The sequence below is a fragment of the Apus apus genome, chromosome 4 (genome assembly GCF_020740795.1).
Source record: "Apus apus isolate bApuApu2 chromosome 4, bApuApu2.pri.cur, whole genome shotgun sequence".
In the NCBI taxonomy this organism is placed as follows: Eukaryota; Metazoa; Chordata; class Aves; order Apodiformes; family Apodidae; genus Apus; species Apus apus.
Window position 1 is genome coordinate 114,051,378 of NC_067285.1, and position 9,771 is coordinate 114,061,148.

General features: G+C 56.3%; 1 protein-coding gene and 1 pseudogene across 1 annotated transcript in view; one reads left to right on the plus strand and one right to left on the minus strand.

Annotated features, from left to right (window-relative positions):
* SFXN5 (sideroflexin 5) overlaps nt 1-9,771 on the plus strand; it is a 177,057-nt gene that overhangs the window by 114,072 nt on the left and 53,214 nt on the right. The window lies entirely within an intron of this gene.
* LOC127384601 (homeobox protein EMX1-like) lies at nt 226-9,685 on the minus strand (annotated as a pseudogene).

The following is a 9,771-nucleotide window of genomic DNA, read 5'->3' on the forward strand; positions in this document are numbered from 1 at the left end:
GCTTGGCGGGAGCTTCCCAAAAAAGCACCTCCAAGGGACACCCCGGGCAGCAGGGGGACACGGGGTGCGGGTCCCCGCTCGGGCCGGGTGCCCCCGAGGAAAGGCGGCGGGTGGCGGTGGCTTCGGCCGCGGTCCCTAGAGTCCGTTTGGTGACGCCGCCTGTGTCCCCTCTTCCTCCCCCGGGGTTCCTCTCCATGGTGGCTCCACCAGGAGCCGGTCCCTGCCTTAGTCGTTGGAGGTGACATCGATGTCCTCCCCGCTCGACTGCTTGGTGGCGAGGCGCCATCGGTTGATGTGGTGGGAACCTTTCTTCTTCTGGTCCGAGTCGGGTCCTTCCTCCTCCAGCTTCTGCCGTTTGTATTTCGTCCTCCTGTTCTGGAACCAGACTTTCACCTGGGGGAGAGGGAGAGATGGGTGCTCACCAGGGCAGGGGTGGGGGGGGTTTTGGCACAGCTGGTCCCAGAGAGGGATGGGAGCAGCAAACACAATTTTCCTTGGAGACCAGCAAAAGAGAAAACCTTGTCGTCCCCCCCAGGAGCACTCCCAGCCCTGCCTCAGTTTCCCTGTATCTGCAGCCCTCCCCCTGGGGTCTGGGCTGTGCCCCAGTCACCACAGCACGGTGGAGCAGCTGAACCCAGCCCTGGTTCTCATTCCTGGTGTCAGGATGCCACGGGCACAGCAGCTGTGGCTCCAGCCACCACGTGGGGACAACCCACGGAGCCACCCCCACCGCCCAGGGCCAGGGGGGGCACCAGGCAGCTTGGGCTGGCCCGTGTGTAACCAGGTAGCTCGTGATGCATTGATTATAATTACAATTAAAGAGCATTAATTGAGTTTTTGGGAAACCTTTTCCACCACGATGGGGGTCACACACTGCCCCAGGAGCCCAGGGAGGCAGCGGGGGCCTCTGTCCTCGGCGTTCACATCCAGCTGGAGCCCTGAGCATCCTGCTCCCACTCCACACACCCTCTGCTCCAGCCCCAGGAGGGCTGGACACAGTGGCAGGGGACGCAGCAGGTGGGTTGGGATGCTGAAAGCACACGGCCAGAGGTGTGGGATGCTGCAGGCACCAGGGATGCTGCAGCTGGGGACATGGGATGCAGGATGCTCTAGACAGCGGTGTGGGATGTTGCAGCTGGGGACAGGGGAGGCTGCAGGCAGCAGTGCAGGACATTGTTGCTGGGGATGCAGGATGCTGCAGTCAGGGAGTCAGGATGCTGCTGCCAGGTTGTGGGATGCTGTGGGCAGCGGTTGGAATGCAGCAGCCGGGATGTGGAATGGATGCAGCAGCCGGGTGCAGGACGCCGCAGGCAGAGGTGCAGGACGCTGCCAGCATCCCGGGCCAGCAGGACACCCAGTGACGGCTGCTCCCAGCCCAGGCTGCAGCAGCCACCCCCTTGCAGGTGGTGCAGAACCCGCAGCCCCCCCCGGCAGCCCATCACCCCCTCATCCCCCCTGGACCATCGCCCTCTTTGCCCCACTCCCGCAGCAGGACTGGCCGGCACCGCAGGCTCCGGAGCCTCGGGCCGGGAGGCAGAGCCCAGCGCTGCCCCTCTCTGCCTCCCCAGGAGAGCAAACCCTGCAGGGGCCGCGCAGCAACAGCCCTTGGCTCTGAGGAATCCTCAGTGCACTGAAACAGCTGCTTTATGGCCCCGGTATATCTTATAAAACCGCTTCCCCCGCCCCCCGCCCAGTCCCCAGTCCTGGACTGAACCCATTTTCTTTCCTAGCTTTGGGGCATTTCTGGAACAATACCGAGCTGGTGCTTTTCATTCAACGGCTGCAAAGCACTTTGCAAACTTTAATTAAAGCTCTCAGCCCTCTGGGAGCAGGGAAGTTGCCTTATCCCTAAATTATAGAAGGGGAAACTAAGGCATAAAGCAATTAAGATGCTTGAGGGAGGCTCTGTGGAAATCAGAAGTGGCTCCCACACGTAAAGCTTTTCCTCCCCAGGTCGGTCCAGCTCGGAGAAACCCCCCGGGGTACAGCTGTCTCCGTTGGGATGAGGCTTCCCTGAGCTTCCCCACTGTTTCAGCTGCAGGAATGGGGAGGTTTCCAGGCTGGATGGGCTCCCTGACCCCTCTGATACCATACCCAACAGGCCAGAAGCCACAATGAGGGAAGTGTGAGAACCTCACAGTGGGCAACTGGGGGATAAGCTGCCCCCTACGATGCCTCATCCTGACTCCAAGAGTAATTGCCTTAAACCCCCAAGCCCGGGGATTTTATCCTTCCCAAACCTTTGCCGCATTAACCGTTGTCATGCCAGGTTATTTGTGCATCCAGCTACGTGATGCTCCCAGTGTTCCTGCCCAGCCACTTCCTGGGGCTGTCCCTGCCCTCCAGGGTCACCACTGTCCCAGTGCTCCTGCTCCCGGATGGGAACGATCCCTGGATGGCTCCTGCATCCCATTCCTGCCTCCGTACACAGCTCCCACCCCTGTGGTTCCTACACACACCACGTGCTCCCACCCCTGTGACCACCCAGAAGCCAGGCTCTGCTTCAGGGATGTCAAATGCACCTGGAGAAACAGCTGTGCCAGAAAGGTGACGTCCTGTCACCAAGCTGGGGACAATACAAATCCAGTGACACCTTCTTGGCTCCCAAGCCCTGCTGGAGGCTGAGGACACAGGGATGGGTCAGGGTGGTGACAGAGAGGGGACCAGCCCCACCACCACTTGGGGCCAGACACAGTGACACCACTTCTGCTGTGCTGTTACCTGAAGATGCCACCACCTTGCAGTGTTGTGGAGCTCCCCAGACAACAGCACTAACACCTGCAGTCCCAGCTGGGATTTTTCTTCTGAAAACACCCCAAAACCTTTACAAGCTTGTTTGTTGGGGTTTTTTTGGGACAGCCCTTGTGGTGAGACCAATGCCAGCCCCGGGCTTTGCAGCATGGCTGCTCTCCGCTGTATCTGGGATGTGCATCTTTCCCCTCCCGTGATTCCCAGGCATTCGCTCCGTTAATTATTACCATTCCCAGCGGAGCGGCTGCGGTGCCCGGCCCGACCCACCGGATGGGGCTGCTCTGCCTCCATCCCGGCAACGCGACGCCAAGGAGGGAATGCTGGGGTGCACGGTGCCTCCACCATCACCCCAAACCAGGAGGGGATGCTGGGGTGCACGGTGCCTCCACCATCACCCCAAACCAGGAGGGGATGCTGGGGTGCACGGTGCCATCCACCTATCACCCCCAAACCAGGAGGGGGTGTTGGGGTGCACGGTGCCTCCACCATCACCCCAAACCAGGAGGGGATGTTGGGGGTGCACGGTGCCTCCACCATCACCCCAAACCAGGAGGGGATGTTGGGGTGCACGGTGCCTCCACCATCACCCCAAACCTCCGTCTCATAGCAGGCAGGGATGAGGGTCTTTGGACAATTTGAGACCCCTGGCTGGGGTTTGCCCCCTGTGCTGTGATGGGGTGGAGAAGCTCTGCTGGGAGACTCAGGCTGTGCTGTGCAGAATTAACTCAGGGAATTTATTTCCCAGCCCAGCATGATCCCCTGGGAGGGGGAAGTGACCTGATGCCACCTGCGATGGGCACAGTGGTGTGACTGCCCATGTCACCCAGCCTGGCACGATGGCAGCGTGGTCCTCCCACCTGCCTGGCACACTCCTCCCACCCCCAGCACACCAGCCCTGCTGCTCCCACGCTCCCTGGCACCCCCAGGACACACCAACTCCTTGTGCCAACCCCGGCTCAGACACACCATGTCCCCCCACCATGGACGGCTCCACTTGAACAGGCCCCCTTGAATTCCTACCTCACTCCCCTCCAAGCCCTCCTTACACAAAGCTCCAGGCCTCATCCCACTTCTTGAAACGCTTTGGGATCCTGCTCTGCTGATGGATTTTTCTCTCATCCCCTTTTTTTCTGGTGGTTGCAAGGACTGTCTCATCCAGACTGATGCACCTCCTTGGTAGGAGAAAGGATGGGAAGGGGTTAAACACCTCCACCCTTTCCCACCCGATATCCTAAGGCATTTCCTGGTGCTGGGCAGGTACCTCTACCCTTTTCACCCCTTCCCCCTGGGCTGCTCCAGGTGTTGCTTCCCCAGCTGAGGGATCCAGAGTGGGCACAGCCCAAAGAGGCAAAGCTCCCTTTCCAGGAGAAAAGCAGCGGGAAATAGGGCCCGGCAGAGCCAGGAGCAGCAGATGCTTCTCAGGGCGACTAAACCCACTGAAAAAGAATAAAGCCCACCCACGGTCTGGACATGGGGCCGGGGTCTGCAGGGGGGAAAACATGCCCGTGTCCCCCAGTGTCACACCAAGGATGTGTGGCACTGAGGATGGGGGGTGGTTTCCATGGGAGGTTTGCATGGAAGTAGGATTTGTCACTGGAATATTAATAATAATAATAATAATAATAATAATAATAATAATAATAATAATAATAATAATAATAATAATAATAATAAGAAGAAGAAGAAGAAGAAGAAGAAGAAGAAGAAGAAGAAGAAGAAGAAGAAGAAGAAGAAGAAGAAGAAGAAGAAGAAGAAGAAGAAGAAAAGAAGAAGAAGAAAAAAGAAGAGGAGGAAGAAGAAGAAGAAGAAGAAGAAAAGAAGAAAAAAGAAGAGGAAGAAGAAGAAGAAGAAGAAGAAGAAGAAGAAAGAAGAGGAAGAAGAAGAAGAAGAAGAAGAGGAGGAAGAAGAAGAAGAAGAAGAAGAAGAAGAAGAAGAAGAAGAAGAAGGAAGAAGAAGAAGAAGAAGAAAAGAAGAAGAAGAAAAGAAGAAGAAGATATAGTTATAGTTGCAGTTAGAATTATAGTTATAGCTATAGTTAGAGTTTAGTTATAGTTATAATTGTAGTTGTGATTGTGATTGTAATTGTAATTGTAAGTTTAATTATTGTAACTGCAATGCCTGCTCTTGGCACAGCCGCCGGGCCGGCCCTCCAGCCCTGCCGATCCCTGTACTTTTGATGTCCACCCCACATCCCATCCCTCTGTGCACTGGGGATATTTCCCTGCAGGTAATTAAAAAGCCGTTTTTTTCAAAAAAACCGATTATTTTTCCTGTGGAACCAGAGAGCCGAAAGGGAAGAAGCCTTCCCCGCCGCCCCCCCGGCTCCCCCTGCCAAGGGCCGCTGCCCGAGGGGCCGTCCCCGCCGGCCCCGCTGCCATTCCCCGCTCTCCAGCCGGACGCTCCTTCCCCCGGGAGCCGGTCCCGGATCCTCCCTCCGTTGCCCCGCACTCTCTCCTCGCCCGCAGGTGATGAATTACCCTGCTTCCGGGTGGCTGCAGCAGCATTCCAAACCCCTAGGAAATTACCACCCTACAGATTACGCTGCGGTGCGTTAAAAAAAAAAAAATACTAAATTAAAATAAAAATGAACCCCAAGGTCTTTTCTGCTGCCTCTTTCCACTTCGCAGCCTCCCCCGCCTGGGGGACGGAGCCCTCGCTTTTTCCCAACAAATTGCGTTGTTCAGCTCCAGGCAATGACGCCAAACCCGAAGGACTCTCCGAGCTGCCCCTCGGGCATCCCGCAGCTGCCCTTTCCGCCCGGACAAGTTCCTGTTTGTTCTTTGACCTTTGGGTTGTATTTTTGTTGTGGTTATTTCCCCCCCCCCCCCCCCGTTGAACATCGTTTCCAGCCCGGAGAGGTGAGAGGAGCCGCCGGGAGCGGAGCCGGGCCCTGGGTGGGGGGAGTCGGGATACAAACAGCCTTTGGATTTTGTGGGCTCCGTCCTCCCCGATATTGTCACCTGTGATTTCCCCCTGTCCCCGTGACATTTTCCTCCCGATAACTCGAAGATGCGTTTGGAGGTTTCGCTTTGGAAGAGCCTGGGAGAGGATGAGCCAGGGCGGGCAGCAGGAACACCCGGGGCTCCAGCTTTGTGTTCCAATCGAATTAAAGGATAACAACTAAATTAATTCCCAATATAGGCTGAACCACCTCGCCAGAATCGGGAGGAAACTTTCTCCATCAACTCTGTTACTGAACATGATGGGATCTCATCACCTGGAGCTTTCGGGAATAGCTGCTCACCAGGACACCAGGCTCTCACACACACAGAGATGTTCAGCCCCAAGTTCTCTCTTTCCCCCCAGCACGGCAGCTTTTAGCCCTAAGATCTTCCTGGGTCTATTCATTTCTAAACGTGTGTGAAAAGGTTGTTTCTAAAAACCAGGAGGTTGCAGCAGAAATAAATGCCTGTCAGCAGGCACCGTCCTTGCACCCGTCCTGCCTGCTGGGCACCAACACCACCAAAGCAGCACAGCCAGGGGGAAGCCCTGCAGCTCTCCAGGGAAGGGTCTCATGCTCCCGCTCCTTTTTTAACTGGATTTTTAAAAGCATCTATTACTCCAGGGGAAAACACCCTTAAACAAGCAGGAAATAACGCTGGGAAAAAAAAAACACGCCAGAGAGTGGGCACAAGTGAGACCGGCAACCCCCAGCCCTGAGCCCTGCCAGGGATGGGAGTAACGACCAAACTGCACAAAATAAAACCCACCCAAACCTTCCTGAGCCCAGACCAACCCCGCGGGGTTTGGCCACAGATTCCACACGGGATTCCTGGCTAAACCCAGCTGGGATTTTGCAGAGCGCGGGCCGGAGCCCAGCGCGGGGGTCGGCGCCGTGTCTGCGAGCCCGAGGCTGAGCTGTGGGTGGGGTGGGTGGGCAGTGGGACAGGCTGGGGGGGCTGCCCGGGGGTACCTGTCTCGGTGAGGCTGGAGGCTGCTGGCCAGCTGCTTGCGCTCGGCGCCCACCACGTAGTGGTTTCTTCTCGAAGGCCCGTTCCAGGCGCAGGAGCTGGGAGGGCGAGAAGGCCGTGCGGATGCGCTTGGGCTTGCGGGCGAAGGGGCCGTGGAGGAGCAGGCTCTCCTGGGACACCTCGCTCCCTGAGGAGACAGAGAGCAGTCAGGGACTCACAGCAGCATCCCCAGCTCCCCCTCCGTGGAACCAGGGTGGGGGTGTTGGGGAGAGTCACCCTCCGTGACACAGGGAGGACGGACGAGGGGTGTTGGGGGCTCCAAGAAGGTTCTCTCCTCCCTGGGGTAGCAAAATTCATCCCCCCCAAACCATTGCTGCCCTCCAGGCCACGGTGGAGAAGGGGAAGAGAAAGGAGAGAGAGAGGAAGGGATGGATGGGGAGAGCAGGAGGAGGAAAGAAAGAGAAAGAGGAAGAGAGAGGCAGAGGAAAGAGAGAGGGAAAAAAAGATTTAACAAAAAAAGGAGAAAGAGGGAGGCAGCCTAAGAAAGTGACAGGGGGGGAAAAATAAATCCAAATGGGGAGAAAGGAGAAGGAAGAAGGAAAGAAAAAGATAAAGAAGACAGAAAGATGTAAAAGAAGGAAAGAGTGAGAGAAGGGAAGTAGGAAAGCAAGAAAGAAAAAGAAGAAGAAAAAGATAGAAAATAAAAATAGAGAAGAAAAAGTAGAAGGAAAAGAGAGATGAAAGAAAAGACAGATGAAAGAAATGAAAGACAGAATGACAGACATGAAAGACAGGAAGACAGACAGAAAGACAGACATACAGAAAGACAGAAGAAAGACAGACAGACAGACAGACAGACAGACAGAAAGAAAGAAAGAAAGAAAGAAAGAAAGAAAGAAAGAAAGAAAGAAAAAAGAAAGAAAGAAAGAAAGAGAAGAAACGAATGAAAGAAAAAAAAAAGGAAAAATACATAAAGGAAGAGCAGACAGAAAAGCAGGAGGACAAGCAGGACTGGAGGGAGGGCAGAGGAGGCAGGTGGAGGGCAGGGAGCGGGGGGGACCCGTGCAGGGTTGCGGGTTGAGGGCCAGAGCGGGAACCCCCCGGATCCCCTCTCGGGTCGGGACCGGGATGAGATCAGGATGGGGATGGGGCCGGGATGGAACTGAGCTGCCACCGGCTCGGTCGGGGCCGGGCTGGTGCCCCCGGGAGCCGCCTGAAGCAGCCGCGATCCTCGGCGAGCCGCCGGAGGCCGGAGACAGGAGAGGGGTTGGTGAGGGGCAGATAATTCTAATCGGGGGTCCCCGGGACACCCCGCGGCACCGCGGAGAGAAAGGAAAGGAAAGGAAAGGAAAGGAAAGGAAAGGAAAGGAAAGGAAAGGAAAGGAAAAGGAAAGGAAAGGAAAGGAAAGGAAAGGAAAGGAAAGGAAAGGAAAGGAAAGGAAAGGAAAGGAAAGGAAAGGAAAGGAAAGGAAAGGAAAGGAAAGGAAAGGAAAGGAAAGAAAGAGAAAGTGGCAGGACACAGTCAGATAAAAGAAAATAAAGGAAAATAAGAAAGGGAGAGAGAAAGAAGAGGAGAGTAAGAGAAGAATAGATAAATTAAAGAGAGAGAAGAGAAGAGAAGAGAAGAGAAGAGAAGAGAAGAGAAGAGAAAGAAGAAAGAAAAGAAAGAAAAAAAGGCAGAAAAAAAAAAAAAAAAAAAAGAAAAAAAAAAAAAAAAAAAAAAAAAAAAAAAAAAAAAAAAAAAAAAAAATTAAAAAAAAAAAAAAAAAAAAAAATAAAAAAAAAAAAAAAAAAAAAAAAAAAAAAAAAAAGAAAAAGAAAAAAAAAAAAAAAAAAAAGAAAAAAAAAAAAAGAAGAGAAGAAGCAAAGAAAAAGAAGGGCTAAAGACAAAAGCTGTAAAATCAAACGAAATCTCGCTGTGCAGACGTGATCCGCCGCAATCTTTCTCTTCGTTCGGAAAACGGGAAACCCAAACTCCCGGCCCGCCAGCCTTGGGGCCCGGCAGGAGTCGGCAGCGCCGGCCCCGGGAGCCCCGCGATCCCCGTCGGGACCCCCCTCCGACCGCGACGGGGCTGCCCCGACCCCCCCGCCCGCCCCCCGCACCGGGGCCGCCACACGCCGGCTCCGGGGGCCGGACCGCACCGGGGGTGCAAATGCACCGAGCACCCGGTGAGCACACGCGGTTCCAACCGGGTGTGCAAACGCGCTCAGCACCAGCGTGTAAACGCACTCGGCACCGGGTTGTGTGAATGCGCTCAGGACGGTGTGCAAGCGCGCTCGGCACCGGGGGTGTGAATGCACTGATTGCCGGTGTGCAAACACGCGGAGCCCCGGGGTGCGGATGCACCGGCACCGCTGTGGAAACGCGCTCCGGCACCGGGTGTGCAAACGCATCGAGTTCCGGGGGTGCAAACACAGCGGGTGTGCAACTGCAGAGCCCCGCGTGTGCAAATACACTGAGAACCGGGTGAGGAAACGGCCCTCGGCACCGCTCTGCAAACCCCCGGAGCTCCGGTTGTTGGTGCCGGCCCCTCAGCAACAGGTTTCGCCTCCGGTCCCCCTCGGCCTCCCCCGGAACGCGGCCTCCCGGTGCCGGGCACGGCTCCCTCCGCTCCCTTTCCGCGTCCCGGAAACGCCGGGATCCGGCTGGCGATGCCCGCTCTCCGTCTCACCTTGGAAGCGATGCCCGAAGAAGCGGTTCCGCAGCACCCAGGGTAGAAGTTGAGCGGGTCGCGTGTTGCGGCCCGAAAAAAGAATGGGGTGAGGTAACCCCGAGCCTCCAAGCTGATGGGGCCCGACGGGCAGCGCCGGTGCCCCACGGCCTCGGGGAAGACGAGCTCGGCGCTCCCGTAAAGGGCTCGACCGGCGGCGGCGGCTCCTTGGAAGCCGGAGCGAAGGCAGCGGCGTCGGCGGCGGGCCGGGGTATCCGAGGGTGGGGGGCCGCGGGGGTCCTCGGGCTGAGGTGGGTGTCTTTGCCCACCAGGACTCGATGTGAAGCAGCGTTTCGCAGACGGCTGGAACATGGTTTGAACCGGGAGGGAGGGAAAGAGAGGAGGAGGGGAGGGGGGGCCGGGAGCGGGCTGTTCCTTCGGAAGAGGGTGTGTTGTGT